Below are 17,925 nucleotides of genomic sequence, written 5' to 3' on the forward strand. Positions count from 1 at the left end.
GAAATAGAGATTTGTTGTTCAATGAGTATAGAGTTTCAGTTGTGCAAGATGAAGTTCTAGAGATTTGTTGCAAAGTCATGTAAATATTCTTAACATTACTGAACTGTATAATTAAAAATAGTTAAGATGGTACATTTAATGTCATTTTTATCACACTAAAAATGATGCCTAGTTTCTGTAACAGTAATTATTCTATGATTAATATAATTACTTCAAAGTGGATTAAATTATGTTTTCTAGATATATTATACTTTTCAATGACCACCAAAATTGGCAGCCTGAATTCCGTATGTATCTAGTTTATACTGTTGTCTGCCCCAAGTTCGGTCTGTAGATACTATAAGAATGAAAACAGAGGGGTTTACAATTCTGAAACTTCATGTCTTGTTCCTAGATCAACTTATTAGAGTTCTAATATTATTACTTTGTGCCTGTATTAATGCATCACCAGGCATATTAAGTTAATACATTTCACTAAAAGTAAAATAAATGTTCTCAAAATGAGAGGTGATGCTTTAGCACACAAGTAAAACAAACTATATCTTAATTGAAATTGTAAAAAAAAATAAAATCATAAGAAATCGTAACATTAACTTGGTAAGAAAAAATTTAACCCCTGGGGCACCTAGGTGGCTCAGTTAAGCATCCAACTCTTGAGTCTGGCTTGGGTCATGATCTCACAGTTGTGAGATTGAGCCCGCAACAGGCTTTTACCTGGGAGTGGAGTCTGCTTGGGATTCTCTCTCTCTCCCTCTCTCTGCCCCTCCCCCACTCTCTCTTTCCCTCTCTTCCTCTCCCCCTCTCTATCAAAATTTAAAAAAAAAAATTAAAAAAAAAAGATTTAGCCTCCAGCTCCATCCCAAATCACTTTCTGCAATCTGTGAACATGTAAAGTTACTCCCCCAAATATAGACATTGTCATTTAGAAAATGGCGTAAAAAGATGTACAGAAGAATGAGCCAAATGCTCTGTATTCCAAGACAGCTGCATCAATATGCTGCAGGCGGTATTTGACTTTGAAGAATAGAATTTCTGGAACACATAGGTAGTTATATTTTTTAAAGAGTAATGCTTACATTTCCTCTTGGTAAAGGGTTGATTAGAAAAATCTTAAATGTGTACTGATGGACTGATACTTGATTTTCAAAATATTGGTAAAGGAAAATGTTAAATAATATTTTGCACACATGATTTCCTTCTCCTAGACTGAATAAAAATAGATTTTTAAATCTAGAAATATTATTACACACATACTTTTATAGTACATAATGTGCACTTAGACAATATGTATGCACTTAAAGAAAAAAAAGCCTTGATGTTTCTATCTCTAAACTCTGAATCTGTAACTGACAAAACTCAAAACAAATTTCTTAGGCCAAAATAAAACAGAAAGAGAATTTTCCAGCTTCAATAGGAAAGTTGCATCTGGCTTCAGGCATAATTGCAGGTAGGAGCTCCAATGATGTCTGTCTATCTATGTATCTATGTAGCTATCTATGTAGCTATTTATATATCATCTATCTATCCATCTATCTCTATCCATCTTTCTATCTCTGGTTGAAAAATATTTGCATTTCCAAGTTCATTGCAGCATTATTCACAATAGTCAGGACACAAAAACAACCTAAGTGTCCATCAGTACATGAGTGGCTAAAGAAAATTTTGTATACAATATACAATGGGATATTATTCACCCAAAAAAGAAAGAAAGAGAAAGAAAAAGAGAGATAGAAGGAAAGCATCCTTTGTGACAATATGGGCGGAACTAAGGGAATTATGCTAATTGAAATAAGTAGGAATGAGAAAGATAAATAATGTAAGGTTTCACTTTTAGGTGAAATCTAAAAAAGAGCCAAAGTACAGAAAAGAGAGTAAAGAAGTAGTTACCAGGGGTGGGGAGGTAAGGGAATTGAAGTCATGTTGGCCCAAGGGTACAAACTTCCAGGTCTCAGATAAATAAGTTCTGGGCATCTAATATACAGCATGATGACTTCAGTTAGGAATACTGTATTGTAAACTTGAAAGTTGCTAAGAGAATAGATCATAAATGCTCTCCCTAAAAAAAATATAGTAGCTATGTGCGATGATGAATATGTTCATTAAATTTATTGTAGTAATCACTTCACAATATATGCCTATCAAATCACCACTTTATGTCCATTAAACTTACACAAAGTTATGTGCCATTTATATCTCATAAAACTGAAGGAAGAAATGAATAAACAAATAAATAAGGAAGACGGAAATACATGAACAAATATATCCATTTCATGATCTGGAATACTTAATCAAACTAATTTTCTCCAATTTGATATGTAACTTCCAAATGTTCCCATTTGAAATTTCTGCAGGTTTTCTTTTTATACAAATTAATTAAGCTATTATAAAAAGTACATTGAATTACAAATGATCTATATTAGTTAAAACAATTTTGGAAAATAAACACACAATTGGAGGACTTAATACAACCTGATTTCAACACTTACTTTATGCTACAATAATCAAACCACTGCGGTAAAAGTAAAATTTATGTGATTGAAAAGTGACCAATATAAGGAATGAAGAAAGGCATATAACTGCAGATTCTAAAGCTAATAAAAGGGTAATAAATATTATGAATAGCTTTATGGCCAATATAATTGAAAACTTACATAATATTGAAAACTTGTTTGAAAGACAAATTATCAAAACTTATACTGGAATAAATAGAGAACAGAAGTCTTGTAAGTTTTTAAAAATATTCAATGTGCTGGGGCGCCTGGGTGGCGCAGTCGGTTAAGCGTCCGACTTCAGCCAGGTCACGATCTCGCGGTCCGGGAGTTCGAGCCCCGTGTCGGGCTCTGGGCTGATGGCTCAGAGCCTGGAGCCTGTTTCCGATTCTGTGTCTCCCTCTCTCTCTGCCCCTCCCCCGTTCATGCTCTGTCTCTCTCTGTCCCAAAAATAAATAAAAAACGTTGAAAAAAAAAATTTAAAAAAAATATTCAATGTGTAGTAAATACATTTCCACAAAGTAAATTCCAGGTCAAGGTAGTTTCAGTGAGAAGTTCAATTAAACATTTTGGGAAGAGGGGGCGCCTGGGTGGCGCAGTCGGTTAAGCGTCTGACTTCAGCCAGGTCACGATCTCGCTGTCCGTGAGTTCGAGCCCCGCGTCAGGCTCTGGGCTGATGGCTCAGAGCCTGGAGCCTGTTTCGGATTCTGTGTCTCCCTCTCTCTCTGCCCCTCCCCCGTTCATTCTCTGTCTCTCTCTGTCCCAAAAATAAATAAATGTTGAAAAAAAAATTTAAAAAAAAGAACATTTTGGGAAGAAAAAAGTAACACTTTACATAAACATTTTCAGAAAATACAGAATAGGGCTGGTACTTTCCAAGTCACTTCATAGTAGCACATAATCCTAACACTCAAACAACAATAAAGAAAAGATAATTATGGAACAATATCTATCAGGAACATATATGCAAAATGCCTTAAAAATAATTTAGATAGTTGAACCTAGTGATAGGTAAAAAATAATGTATCATGACCAAGTGGTATTTATCACAGGACTTCATGTTTATTTTAAAATGGGAAAATGTCAATATTGTTCATTGAATTAAGATAAAGGAGAAAAATCAAATGATCATCTCAATAGAAGCAGAAAAATAGTGTTTAAAAATTGTGAGAAAATTATCATAAAACTTAGAAGAAAAAAAATTCAACTTCACATATAGGAAAAAATACATTACAGATAACATTTTATTCTACAAGGAAAAAATACCTGCTCTCGTCACTTCTGTTCAACACTTTATTGGAGGTCTTAGCCAAGTGCAATCAGGGTGAAAATATAAATAAAAGGTATAATGATTAAAAAGAAAGATATAAAACCATATTTACATACTCAAAGATTTCATACACACACGAAATCCTAAGAAATCTAGATATCTACCCAAATTATGAGTTAAAATTCCTAGGGTTACAGAATATAAAGTCAGTTTAGAAAAATATTTTATTTTCTACAATCTAACAAGGAATAATTGGAAATTAAAAATTTTTAAAGATCATTTATATTTCATCAAAAAATAAAATATGGGAAGTATATTTGAGGAAATGTATGCTAGACAGCTACATTACAAATTACAAAATATAGATTAATAATAACCTAAAAAGTGGAGACGAAGATCATGATCTTGCATTAAAATAGATTTATTTTGTTTTTTAACTAAGCTTTACACCCAACACAGGGCTTGAACTCACAACTCTGAGATCAAGAGTCAAATGCTTTTTACCAACTGAGCAGGCAGATGCCCCCTATTAAGGTAAGTTTAATATAAATCAAATCTGTGCATTTTTTTGGTAGAAATTGACAGGTTGTTTATAGAATTTATATGGAGATATAAAATACTTTAAAAACCAAAATGATTTCATAAAGAGAAAAAAAATATAGTATTTATCCTATCTAATTTCAAAAGTTAGAGTGTTGTCATAAGAATAGATAAATTGATCTCTGAAACAGAACAGAATACAAAAATAGATCAAAGACCTCAAAACAATTTTATGAGGAAAAAAAAAATCTTTTCAACAAATGATACCAGAAAGCTGGATATCTGTTTAAGAACAACAAACAAAAAACTTTGATTCTTATCTCACAGTATAATTTATGGTGAAGCATGGCCCTGTACGTAAAAATTAAAAATATGAGATTTTTGGGGGTGCCTGGTGGCTCAGTTGGTTAAGCGTCTGACTTTTGGTTTTGTCTCAGGTCATGATCTCACAGTTCATGAGTTTGAGTCCCACATAGGGCTCCGTACTAAAAGTGCAACCCTCCACGGCTGACCCTCTCTGATCCTCTACATCTCGCTCCCTCTTTCTCTCTCTCTCTCTCTCTCTCTCACAAAATAAATAAATAAACATTTTTAAAAATATGAGATTTCTAAAATTAGACTAAGGGAAATATTTTTATGATGTTAGGGTGGGCAAAGAGATTTTAAGACAGAAAAGTAATGAAAACAGAATAGGAACATCACAGTTTAGGAAATATACATGTACATGATACAGAACTTATCCATATCTATATTAAAGTCTTCTACAACATGATAATGAGAAGGCAGCCCACTAAAGATGGGTGAAATACTTGCACAGATATTTCACTATAGAAAATACACGAAGAGCCAAGAAGCACATGAAACATGTTCAACATACTTAATTATCAGGATATACAAAGTGAAAAACAAACAAAAAAAGGATATACAAAATGAAAGCACAGATACCACTGCATCCAATAGAATTTAAGTCTGACAACATCAAAGAGTAGTTGCGTGTTAAGTCTGACAACAACAAATAATAGTTATGTGCTCTCATGCATAACTGTGAGAGTGTAAGACCATAGAACCACTTTAGAATACTATTTATTAGTTTCTTGTAAAAATAAATATGCATTCATCATATGACCCAGAAACTCCATGTCTACTACTTAATCAAAAGACATAAAAGTGTATACACACACACACACACACACACACACACACACTTTTGCAAGAAAGATCGTAACATTATTCATAACACATCTGATGGAAAAATAATCCAGGAGCACCTGGGTGGCTCAGTTGGTTGAGCGACTGACTCTTGATTTCAGCTCAGGTCATGAGTTCACAGTTCACAGTTCCAGCCCCACATCGGGCTCTGTGCTGACAGCTCGGAACCTGGGTCCTGTTTCGGATTTTGTGTCTCCCTCTCTATCTGCCCACCCCCACCCCGCTCATGCTCTGTCTCTCTCTCTCTCTCTCTCAAAAAAAAAAAAAAAAAAAGAAAAAAGAAAAAAAAATTAAAAAAAGAAACAAAGAAAAGAAAAACATATATCCTTTGACAAGAGAACAGGTAAAGGAATCATGACAATTTCGTAGAATGGAGAACTATTCAGCATTAAAAAAACAAACTAGTGAGTCTTGAAACATGGGTCAATCTCTAAAACCTTATGCTGGCTGAAAAAGCTAGAGACACAAAACCCTAAATGATTCAATTTATGTGAAGTTCCAGTGGGAAACACTGAATTAATTTGATAGAATTCAGAACAGTGGTTGCCTTAGACTAGGGTGGGGAGTGGTGGGTGGTAATAGAAGTGGGTAAGGAGGGCAGCTTGAATACAAAAAAAAAAAAAAAGAGAACTTTGTGGGGTAATGGAAATATGCCATGTGTTGTGATAGTGGTTACAAAAGTGTTTATATTTGTCAAAACTCATTAAATATTACACATATAATCTGTGCATTTCACTGTATGTAAATGATATCGCAATTAAAAAAAATGAAAAATTTAGCATCTTTGAATATAACATGTATTCTGTATACCTAAAATGTCTATCATTAAATGTTTCCATGGATAAAATGTGTGGAGTAAATTGTAGTCAATTAAAATAGTATATGACAGTAATATCTTTTAAAAAATTTACTTTACTTTCTTTTCCCTGTTGATGAATTTAAATAGTCACCATACAAGATAGTGGTTATTTATAATCAGTGACATTCTTTTCATCTCTAAACCTATGAGATTTGCACTGATTAATGTTCAAAGATATTCGAATGACTTTGGACCGACCCTAGCCTATCAGCAGTGATATCCAGCGATCAGCATGATTTCTCAGCCTGTAATCCATCACCTTGAAAAACATAGTACATGATGCAAAGCTGATTTACTGTCACAGCCATTTCAGCATTTCTGCACCATCCCCTAAGTGAAACTTCCAGAAGATTGATAGAATAAAATATGTTGAAGCATATACAAAGGCTGAATCTCACAAAACTATTATTTTTAAAAAAAGAAGTTAACTAAATTTTCTGTTTTTAAATAAATATGCCTAATTGAATTTTTTTGGAAATCAGCTCAATTTGTTTATATGTTTCTCACTGACATTATTCATTTCTGTCTCTGTGTAGTCATGAAAAAAATGTAAATGGATAGTTCTACTGTCGTGAGGATAAACCAATAAAAATGTTTAAATGTTTCCTTCCCTAAAGCTTATATGTGGAAGCAGTATAACATATTGATTAAGAGCCCACAACATACAGTAGGATTGCCCAGTCACACCACTTTATGATATGTATGATGTGAATGAATTTACCAAACTAGCTAAACCGAATTTCCATCACATTGAAGAGGTGATTAAATGCCTATCTCATAGGGCTGTTGTGAAGAATAAATGAGAAAATTCATACATATTAAATCTAGTGTCTGAAATATTTTAAGCACATAATAAGTGTTAATGTTTATTATTTTCTGTATCTTTTGTTTGTTTTCAAGTTTTCAAGAGTTTCCCCTGATATGTAGCAACATGAGTCAGAATCACAGGCTTATTGAAAATGTTGATGTTAAATTAGATTCTTCACACATAGAGTAGATCAAATGAGATTTTTTGCTAAGACAGGCAAAGCCTTAAAATGATACTCCATAGAATGAGTAGTTGCCATAAATTGCCTGGGCCACAACAATCACTTTTATTTTGCTCACTGATGATTCTCCAGTGTTATTATAGAGCAATTACTGTAATATAGTAGATTTCAATGCCTAGACTTCACAATAAGTATTCTTGAATAAGTAGGTTGAGGTTTGGGGGCTCTGGAATTTGTCTATGCTAGTCACAGTTAACATGTTTTACTGTAAAAGTTGTCAAGTATTTTCAACATAGAGAAATAATCTAAATGAATTTATTGTAAAAGTATTCTAGAATTATTTTACTTCTGTGCTTTTAAAAGTTTTTGATTAAAAATTATATAATAACTTTTAACCTGCTTGCTAAGAATATAATGTTAGACTAAAATTATTTCCCTTTTGAGAAGAAACAGTCAATTTGATCAAAAGAATACTATCAACAGAGAGTAATGGGAATTCATTAAGGTATTTGCCCCCACAAAAACATTGTGTAGGGCAAAATGAAAGGATTTGTTGAATTTCATACTCCTATCACCGCTCCATACTTTTACCTCGGTTTTCTAAAATGCCTCTCTACTGCATACATATGTCAAAAGCATAGAAAATCCAATATGACAAAACCTAAATTCTTTTTTTATCTTGATGATCACTGAGAGGACATGACCCTCAGTTGACCCACAAGCTGGACCTAGACAGTTGGAGGCTCACTACCCCTACCCCTATCTTTGAAATGTACACCCCATCGATTAGTCTCACGCTAGCAGTCATTTTTAAGGACATAGCCTAGAGAAAACAACACGTTGTTGATACCATTTGGATGATATACATGACTGAACCCAGTTAAGGCTTTTATATAAACTTTTAAGATGGGCAGGTGTAGGGATCCATTGCCCAAGACAAGACAACACAAGCCTCATATGTAAATTCCCTTGTTTATTAAGACTGCCACCCACTAATCTGGAGTGATCTGCCATTTTCTTGGGCTCTCCTGCCCTCTGGGTATGGGAGCTGGTTCATGGACCAACCCTTTCCTCAGCAAAAATTATCTGCCATTTTTCTTTTACTCAACCAAATATCTATCCAGTTACCCAGATGGGAAGCTTGATAGCTACCTTAGATGATTTTCTCTCTTGCATCTCAAACATAGAGTAACTCCAGGCAATTTAATTTTTGGAAAGCCTCTACAGTTTCCCATTCTTCTTCCTCTTCCTTCATCCTAGTTCCAGCTCTCACCTTTGCTGCCCAGATCATTGTAAAATAGTTTCATAGCATTTAGTACAGATGTATACTCGACTATAAGTTAAAATGTTTAACAATTTAATTCAAATGTGTAAACCTTTTAAAAATAAGACATATAGTTTATGCTACCTTTGGTATAAAAAGTAATAAAAATATGCATGTATGTGGTGTGTATGTGTGTGTGCACACACGTTGGAAATGTCTAGAATGGCTTATACCAAATTGATGACAAGGGTTACTTGTGAGAAGAGAGCACAAGTCTTGACATAAGGGAAGTTGAAGACATGTTTCGAGCAGGGCTCTGTGTTGTATGATAATTCTTAGTGTAAGACTCTGCAGTCCAGTCTCTTAACTGACCCCTAGTTAAACAGTTCACGGAATTAGCTGATGTCTTTTGCAGAGAATCATACTGAGTTACGGTCATTATTCATTGAGTCCCCTCTTCTAGCGGGTCATTCTCTAATATGCTCAGGTAATTCTAATTCCTTGTATTGAGCCATTTCCTTACCTGCAGACACCTGTTTTTCCAGGTAATGGTTATTGTTATTGTATAAGTCATTTACGTATTATGTTAAAAGATATATGTTTTAACATGTGATGTTAAAGATATGACTGAAAAAAGAGTTATTTCCATGAAGAATAAGTTCAGTATTTTGAAAAAACACAATGCAAATAGTGAAAACTTTTCTTCAAAGTTGATATGGGTGGTTCAACTATTAGGAAGTTTTATGAATATCTAGAAAGAAGTTTCAATCTTAGCTGTGGATTGCTCAAATAAAAGGAATTGAGACAGAAATCATAGACTATAATGGACATGGCTTATGTAGAGTCAAAAGCAGCTCCACACATAGAAAAGGCCTGGGAGCCACTCTTAAGTTTGAGGAATTCATGTGCATTTATGTTATAACTTTAGACAAAATGTTTGTTGCACATATTTATTTCGATTTATGATCTCCCGCTAGTGATTGTGTCAACTGAATAGTGGACTGCCAATCCAAATAAGTTATAGGATATATGTTATCTCAAAATTTAAAATCAATTTTAAAAATATATTCACTGATAGCACATGTTCAGTTTGTGATTTAAAGTGAAGAACAACCCTTATTATTTTTTTTTACTTTAGTTAACATATAGTGTAATATTGGTTTCATTAGTAGAATTTAGTGATTCACCACTTACATATTACAGCCAGTGCTCATCCCAACAAATGCACTCTTTAATGCCCATCTCCCATTTGGCACACCCCCCACCTCTACTCCAGAAACACTCAGTTTGTTCTCGGTAGGGAAGAGTCTCTTATAGTTTGCATCCCTCTCTGTTTTTATCTTATTTTATTTTTATTTCATTTCCCCTATGTTCATCTGTTTTGTTTCTTAAAATCCACATATGAGTGAAATAATATATTTGTTTTCCTCTGATTGACTTATTTCACTTAGTATAATACGCTCTGGTTCTATCTCCATTGTTGCAAATGGCCAGATTTCATTCTTGATCACCGAGTAATATTCCGTTGTATATATATACCATATCATCGTTATTCATTTATCAGCCCATGGACATTTGGGCTCTTTCTATAAATTTGCTATTGATGATAGCACTGCTATAAACATGGAGGTGCATGTGCCCGTTTGAATCAGCATTTTCATATCCTTTGGATAAACATCTACTAGTGTAATTGCTAGGTCACAGGGTAGTTCTATTTTTAACTTTTTGAGGAACCTCCATACTATTTTCTGCAGTGGCAGCATCACTTTGCATTCCCACCAACAGGGAAAAAGGATTCCCCTTTCTCCACATCCTCACCAACATCTAATTATTTCCTGATTTGTCCATTTTAGCCATTCTGACAGGAGTGAGGTAGTATCTCCCTGTGCTTTTGATTTGTATTTCGCTGCTGATGAGTGATGTTAAACATCTTTTCATGTATCTGTCGGCCATCTGGATATCTTCCTTGGAAAAGTGTCATGTCCTCTGCTGAACTCCTCAATGGATTATTTGTTTTTTGGGTGTTGGCTTTGATACATGCTTTAGGGATTTTAAATACTAAGCCTTTTATCTCATATGTGATTTGCAAATATCTTCTCCCATTCCATCAGTTGGTTGCCTTTTAGTTTTGTTTATTGTTTCCTTCCCTATGCAGAAGCTTTTTATCTTTAAAAAATTTTTAATGTTTATTTATTTTGGGGAGAGAGAGAGAGAAGAAGAAGGAGAAGGAGAAGAAGAAGAAGAAAGAAGAAGAAGAAGAAGAAGAAGAAGAAGAAGGAGGAGGAGGAGGAAGAGGGGGAGGGGGAGAGACAGAAGGAGACCCAGAATCAATCCAAAGCAGACTTCAAGCTCTGAGCTGTCAGCACAGAGCCTGATGTGGAGCTCAAACCCATGAACCACAAGATCATGACCTGAGCCAATGTCAGACTTTTAACCAGCTGAGCCATCCAGGAGTCCAAGAAGCTTTTTATCTTGATGAGGTCCCAGTAGTTCATTTTTGCTTTTGTTTCCCTTGCCTCTGGAGACATGTCTCATAAGAAGTTGCTGTGGCTGAGGTCAAAGAGGTTGTTGCCTGTTTTTTCCTCTCAGATTTTGACGGTTTCCTATCTTACATTTAGGTCTTTCATCAATTAAATTTTTTTTTTTCGTGTTTCTTTATTTTTAAGAGAGATAGGGAGAGAGAGAGAATTTGCGTGTGAGCGTGGGAGGGGCAGAGAGAGAGAGGGAGGCACAGAATCTAAAGCAGGCTTCAAGCTCTGAGGTGTCTGCACAGAGCCCAATGCAGGGCACAAACCCAGGAGCTGTGAGATCTTGACCTGAGCAGAAGTTGAACATTTAACCAACTGAGCCACCGAAGCACTCCTCTTTCATCCATTTTAAATTTAGTTTTGTGTATGTGTAAGAAAGAGTTCCAGTTCATTCTTCTGCATGTCACCATCCAGTTTTCCCGATACCCTTTGTTTAAAAGACTGTCTTATCCACTTGATAGTCTTTCCTGTGCTGTTGAAGATTAGATGGCCATACATTTATGGGTCCATTTCTAGGTTCTCTATTCTTTTCCATGATCTATGTGTCTGTTTTTGTGCCAGTACCATATTTTCTTGATGATGACAGATTTGTAATACAACTTGAAGTCTGCAATTACGATGCCTCCAGCTTTGGTTTTCTTTTTCAGGATGACTTTGGCTATTTGGGGTCTTTTCTGGTTCCATACAAATTTTAGAATTGTTTATTCTAGCTCTGTAAAAAAATGCTGGTGTTACTTTGATAAGGATTGTATTGAATGTGTAGATTGCTTTGGGTTATATAGACATTTTAATAATATTTGTTCTTCCAATCCCTGAGAACAGAATGTTCTTCCATTTCTTTCAGTCTTGTCAAATTTCATAAGTGTTAAATTTCATAAGTATAGATCATTTACCTCTTTGGTTAGTTTATTCCTAGGTTTTTTATGGGTTTTGGTGCAATTGTAAATGGGATAGATTTATGGATATCTCTTTCTGCTGCTTCATTATTGGTGTATAGAAATGCAACAGATTTCTGTATGTTGATGTAACATCCTGTGACTTTGCTGAATTCATATATCAGTTCTAGCAGCTTTTTGGTGGAGTCTTTTGAGTTTTCGCGTAGAGTATTATGTCTGCAAATAGTGAAAGTTTGACTTCTTCCTTGCCAATTTGTACACCTTTTATTTCTTTGTGTTGTCTGATTGCTGAGGCTAGGACTTCCAGTACTATGTTGAACAACAATGGTGAGAGTGGACATCCATGTCATGTTCCTGACCTTATGGAAAGCTTTCAGCTTTCCACAGAGGATATTAGCTGTGGGCCTTTCATATATGGCCTTTATGATGTTGAGGTATGTTCTTTCTCTCCCTACTAGCTTGAGGGATTTTATCAAGAAAAGTTGCTATATTTTGTCAAATGCTTTTTCTGCATCTACTGAGAGGATCATGTAGTTCTTATCCTTTCTTTTATTAATGTGGTATATCAGGTTGATCAATTTGTGGATATTGAGCCAGCTCTGCAGCCAAGGAATACATCCAACTTGATAGTGGTGAATAATTATTTTAATGTATTGTTGGATTTGGTTTGCCAGTATTTTGTGGAGACTTTTTGCATCCATGTTCATCAGAGAAATTGGTCTATAATTCTCCTTTTTAGTGTGGTCTTTGTCTGGTTTTGGATCAAGGTAATGTTGGCCTTGTAGAATGAGTTTGGAAGTTTTCCTTGCATTTCTATTTTTTTTTTTGGAAAATGTCAAAAGAATAGGTGTTAATTCTTCTTTAAATGTTTGGTAGAATCCCCTGGGAAGCCATCCAGCCCTGGATTCTTGTTTGTTGGGAGATTTTTGATTAGTGATTCATTTTTTTACTGCTTATGGATCTGTTCAAATTTTTTAAGTCTTCCTGTTTCACTTTCAGTAGTTTATATGTTTCTAGGAATTTGTGCATTTCTGCCATATTATATGCCCAATTCGTTGGCATATAATTGCTCATAATATTCTCTTATAATTGTTGGTCGTACATCCCCTTACAATCAATGGAAGCTTCAGTGGGAGAATGTCAAAATGTTGAGGCAAAGTCATGAGACTGGAAAAATGTATTTTGTATCAATTAAATTATATTTATCATTTTTCACCCCTGATTTTATTGATTAAAGTACTTGGAATGTATTTATATAATTTATCTATGTAATCCATATAAAAATGGGTGATTGTTTGGGAAGGAATAAGAGCTGAAGACTTAGAATCTATACTTTATCTTATTTTTGACTTTTATTTTGAAATAATTTTAGATTCACAGAAGAGTTGCAAAGATAGGCAAGAGATTTTCCATATACCTTTCACCTGGTTTCATCCAATGTTAAACACTTACATAATCATGATACATACATCAACACTAAGAATTAACATTGCTAAAATACTATTAATTAAACTGCATTATTTATATTTCATCAGTGTTTCTACTAATGCTTTTTTTTTTCTGGTCCAAAGATCCAATCCAGGTTATCATATTACATTTAGTCTTCAAGTCTTTTTAGTCTCCTGTTATCTGTGACAGTTTCTTGGTTTTTCCATGTGTAGAGTGAGATTACATTTTTTTTTGGAAAAAACACCACAGAGGTAAAGTGTCCTCTTCATCACATCATATCAGGGGGGACAGGATATCAGCATGATGTTCACTTGGATCACTTGGGTTCTGCACTGCAACGTTACTATTATCTCTTTTCATACTCGTTTTGTTAAAATGAGTCACCACGTGCAGTTCACACTCCAGGAAAGGGGAATTATGTTCCCTCCATCTACTGGAAGGAGAAATACCAAAGTATCTGTGGACATGTGTTAAAAACCACCACAAAAATTAAGAAGCAGTTAAAAAAAGATAATTCAATATACTTTGGTATACTGCATACTTTGTTTGCAGTCATTAAAGTTGTGTCCATTAATTTTAGCATTCATCAACGGAACCTGCCCGCAGCATTTATTTCCAGGGTATTCTAATGGGGATTTGCTGTGTTCCTCACCCTTCTGCATTTATACTTTATTTTATTTTATTTAAAACTTTAAAAAAATTATTTATTGCGGGGGGGGGGAGGGCAGAGGGAGAGGGAGAGAGAGAATCCCAAGGAAGTTGCATGCTCAGTGAAGAGCTCAACTCAGGGCTCAATCCCACGACTGTGAGATTGCAACCTGAGCTGATATCAAGAGTCAGACGTTTAACTGAATGAGCCACCCAAGTGCCCCTCCATTTAGATTTTAGATTTTTTCATAAACAAAAGTTATCCCTCTACTCCACTTATTTACTCAGTCACTCATATATATCAGTATACACTCATGGAAATTTATTTTAGCCACCATGTCATAATCCAATCTATGTTATTTATTTTGTTGTGAAAAATTTTCTTACTTGTTCTATTACATTCTCTTTAAGATTGGCTCATGTGCCTTTCAACAAATTCTTGTTCTTTTTTTTTCCCCCTTTCTAAAGCACATTTTAAAGACTTGTTATTTTCTGGCACTATAAGATATTCCATACTCATTGTATGTTTCCCCTTGCTCCATTCGACCTAAAACCAGTCACTTCTCCAGGGAGTGCTGGTTATCCTTCCTGGAAAATAGAACTTAGAAACCAGGGGCACCTGAGTGGCTCAGTGCATTGAGCGTCAGACTTAGGCTTAGGTGATGATGTCATGGCTCATGAGTTCGAGCCCGCATCTGACTCTGTGCTGACAGCTGGGAGCCTGGAGCCTATTTCAGATTCTGTGTCTCCCTCTCTCTCTGCCCCTCCCCTGCTCATGCTCTGTCTCTCTGTCTCTGTCTCTCTCTCTCTCAAAAATAAATACACATTAAAAAAAAGAAAAAGAACTTAGAAACCAAAATGATGAGTTCATACTACTATCTTGTATTCTGATCTAGTGTCAATTAGCATATTATAGCATTCTGTCGTTATTTATAGCTTCTTTCTCTGACAGTGATAATCTGGTTCTCATTATCTTCAATATGTGTTTACTCTTTCAACCTTAGTCTACATGTGTAGTATTTTCAGAGTTGCTTCCCTGTAATCATGTGAGAAAGAAATGTGGCAACTACAGTGTTCTTTGTGAAGAGTTATCTTTGTCATTAGTCTTACAGAACCAAGGCGAGTATTGCTCTCCAAAATTATTTAGGTTGCTCCCCTTCCCATTCTTTTCAGGGAGGTTATATCGTACATTTAGAATACAGTAGATAAGTCTGGCATGGGTCACATCATGTCCTGAGATCCTCAGACTCTGATTGAGTTTTTTAATTTTGCATATATTGAAGTACACCCTTTATTGAGTACCCTCCTGTGGATGTTGGTAAATGCGTAGGGCCCTGCATCTGTCATTACAGTGCTTTACAGAGCAGTTCTCTCACCCTTAAACCTGCTTATGTATCATCTTTGTACAAAATATCTCTCCCCTTCTCAAACTGACAACTAGTGATCTTTTTTACTGTCTCTATAGTTGTGCCTTTTTCAGAATGCCATATAAACAGAATTTTTAAATATATGGCTTTTGGGGTCTGGCTTCTTTTACTTACCAGAATGTATTTTAAGAGGTATCTATTTCATTGCTTGAATCAATGTTGCTGACTCTATTCCATTCGGTTTTATGGATGTACTCCAGTTTGCTTATCTACACACCTGCTCAAGGCTATCTGGGCTGCTTCCAGTTTTTAATGAGTAAAAACAAAGCTGTATAAACATCCAGATAGGTCTTTTAAAACAGATATATTACTATGTAATTCACACATTAAAAATTTACTCATTTAAAGTTTACAATTTAATGGTTTTTAATATATTTCGAATTGTGCAACAATCGCCACGGTCAATTTTGGAACATTCTGGTAATCACAAAAAGAAGATCTGTACCCACTAGCAGTCACTCCCCATTTACTCTCAATGCCCCTGCTCTAGGCAATCACTAATCTATATCTTTATATTTGTCAATTCTGGACATTTCATGTAATATATGGGCTTTACCTGGATTCTTTCACTTGGCATAATATTTTCAAGGATCATCCATATTGTAACATATCAGTACTTCATTCTTTTATATTGCTAAATACTGTCCATTTTATGGTTATATCACATTTCATTTATCTGTTCAATTGATGAGCATTGTGTTGCTTCTACTTTTTGGCTATTATGAAAATTGCTGTTACAAACATCCATGTACAAATTTTTGTACAGACATATGTTTTTATTTCACTTGAATATAAACCTAGGAGTTGAATTGCTGGGTCATAGGCTAACTTCATGTTTATATTTTAAAAAGAAACTGGTAAACTGTTGCCACTTCAGCTGTACCTTTTTACATTCTCATCAGCAGTATCTGATTTATATTGGAAGATTAGATATTGTCAGTATATTAATTCCTTCTTTTTTAAGTTTTTATTTAAATGCTAGTTAGTTAACATGTATGGTAAATATTGTTTTCAGGTGTAAAATTTAGTGATTCGTCACATACATATACACCCAGTGCTCATTGCAACAAATGCCCACCTTAATACCCATCACCCATTTATCCCATCCCCAGCCACGTCCCTCTATCAACCCTGTTTGTTCTCTATATTTAAGAGTCTCTTATGGTTGGTTTCCCTTTCTCTATCTCTCTTTTTCCCTTCCCATATGTTCATATGTTTTGTTTCTCAAATTCCACATATTAGTAAAATCACATGGCATTTATCTTTTTCTGACTGACTTATTTTGCTTAGCATAATACTCTCTAGCTCCATCCACATTGTTGCAAATTTCATTCCTTTTGATGACTGAGTAATATTCCATTGCACACACACACACACACACACACACACACACACACACTGCATCTTCTTTATCCATTCATCATTTGATCCAGCAATTACACTATTTACCCAAAGGGTACAAAAATACAAGTTCCATATTCCTAATTTAACAGGTCAACACAACCCCAATGAAAATCCTAGGAATTTTTTTGTAGATATTGACAGTCTGAATATAACATATTTACAGGGTACCAGGGTGGCTCAGTCGATTAAACGACTGACTCCTGATTTCAGCTCAGGTCATAATCTCAGAGTTCGTGAGTCTGAGCGCTGCATTGGGCTCTGTACTGACACTGCAGAGCATGCTTGGGATTCTCTCTTTCCCTTGCTCTCAGCCCTTCCCCCACTCATGTGCATGCTAGCTCTCTCTCTCTCAGTATAAACTTAAAAATACATTAAAATGTATTTAAAAATATGGATAAACTAGAATAACCAAAACAATGTTTAAAAAGAAGAACAAAGTTGGAGAATTTACACTACGTGACTTCAAGGCTAACTGTAAATCTGTAATAATCAAGAAAGTGTGGTAATGGCAAAAGGCACACACATAGATCAGTAGAACAGAATAGAAAGCCAAGAAATAGACCCGCATAAATACAGTAACTGATTTTTGACAAAGTGTACTAAAAATTTGGTGGGGAGCTATCTTTCAATAAATGATGAAAAAATTGTATGTCCATATGCCAACAAATAAAAAGGGAAAATCAACCCATATCTCTCATCCAAAATTAACACGAAATAGATAATAGATCTAAAAGTAATATGTAAAATATAAAATTTCTAGAAAACAGAAAAGGAAAAATCTGTGAAGTTTTGTGTTTAACAGAGTCTTTAGATACAATACTTACACTATGAATCTAAAATGAAAATATTGGGGCGCCTGGGTGGCGCAGTCGGTTAAGCGTCCGACTTCAGCCAGGTCACGATCTCGCGGTCCGTGAGTTCGAGCCCCGCGTGGGGCTCTGGGCTGACGGCTC

This window comes from Prionailurus viverrinus, chromosome D2 (genome assembly GCF_022837055.1).
Source record: "Prionailurus viverrinus isolate Anna chromosome D2, UM_Priviv_1.0, whole genome shotgun sequence".
NCBI classification, from domain to species: Eukaryota; Metazoa; Chordata; class Mammalia; order Carnivora; family Felidae; genus Prionailurus; species Prionailurus viverrinus.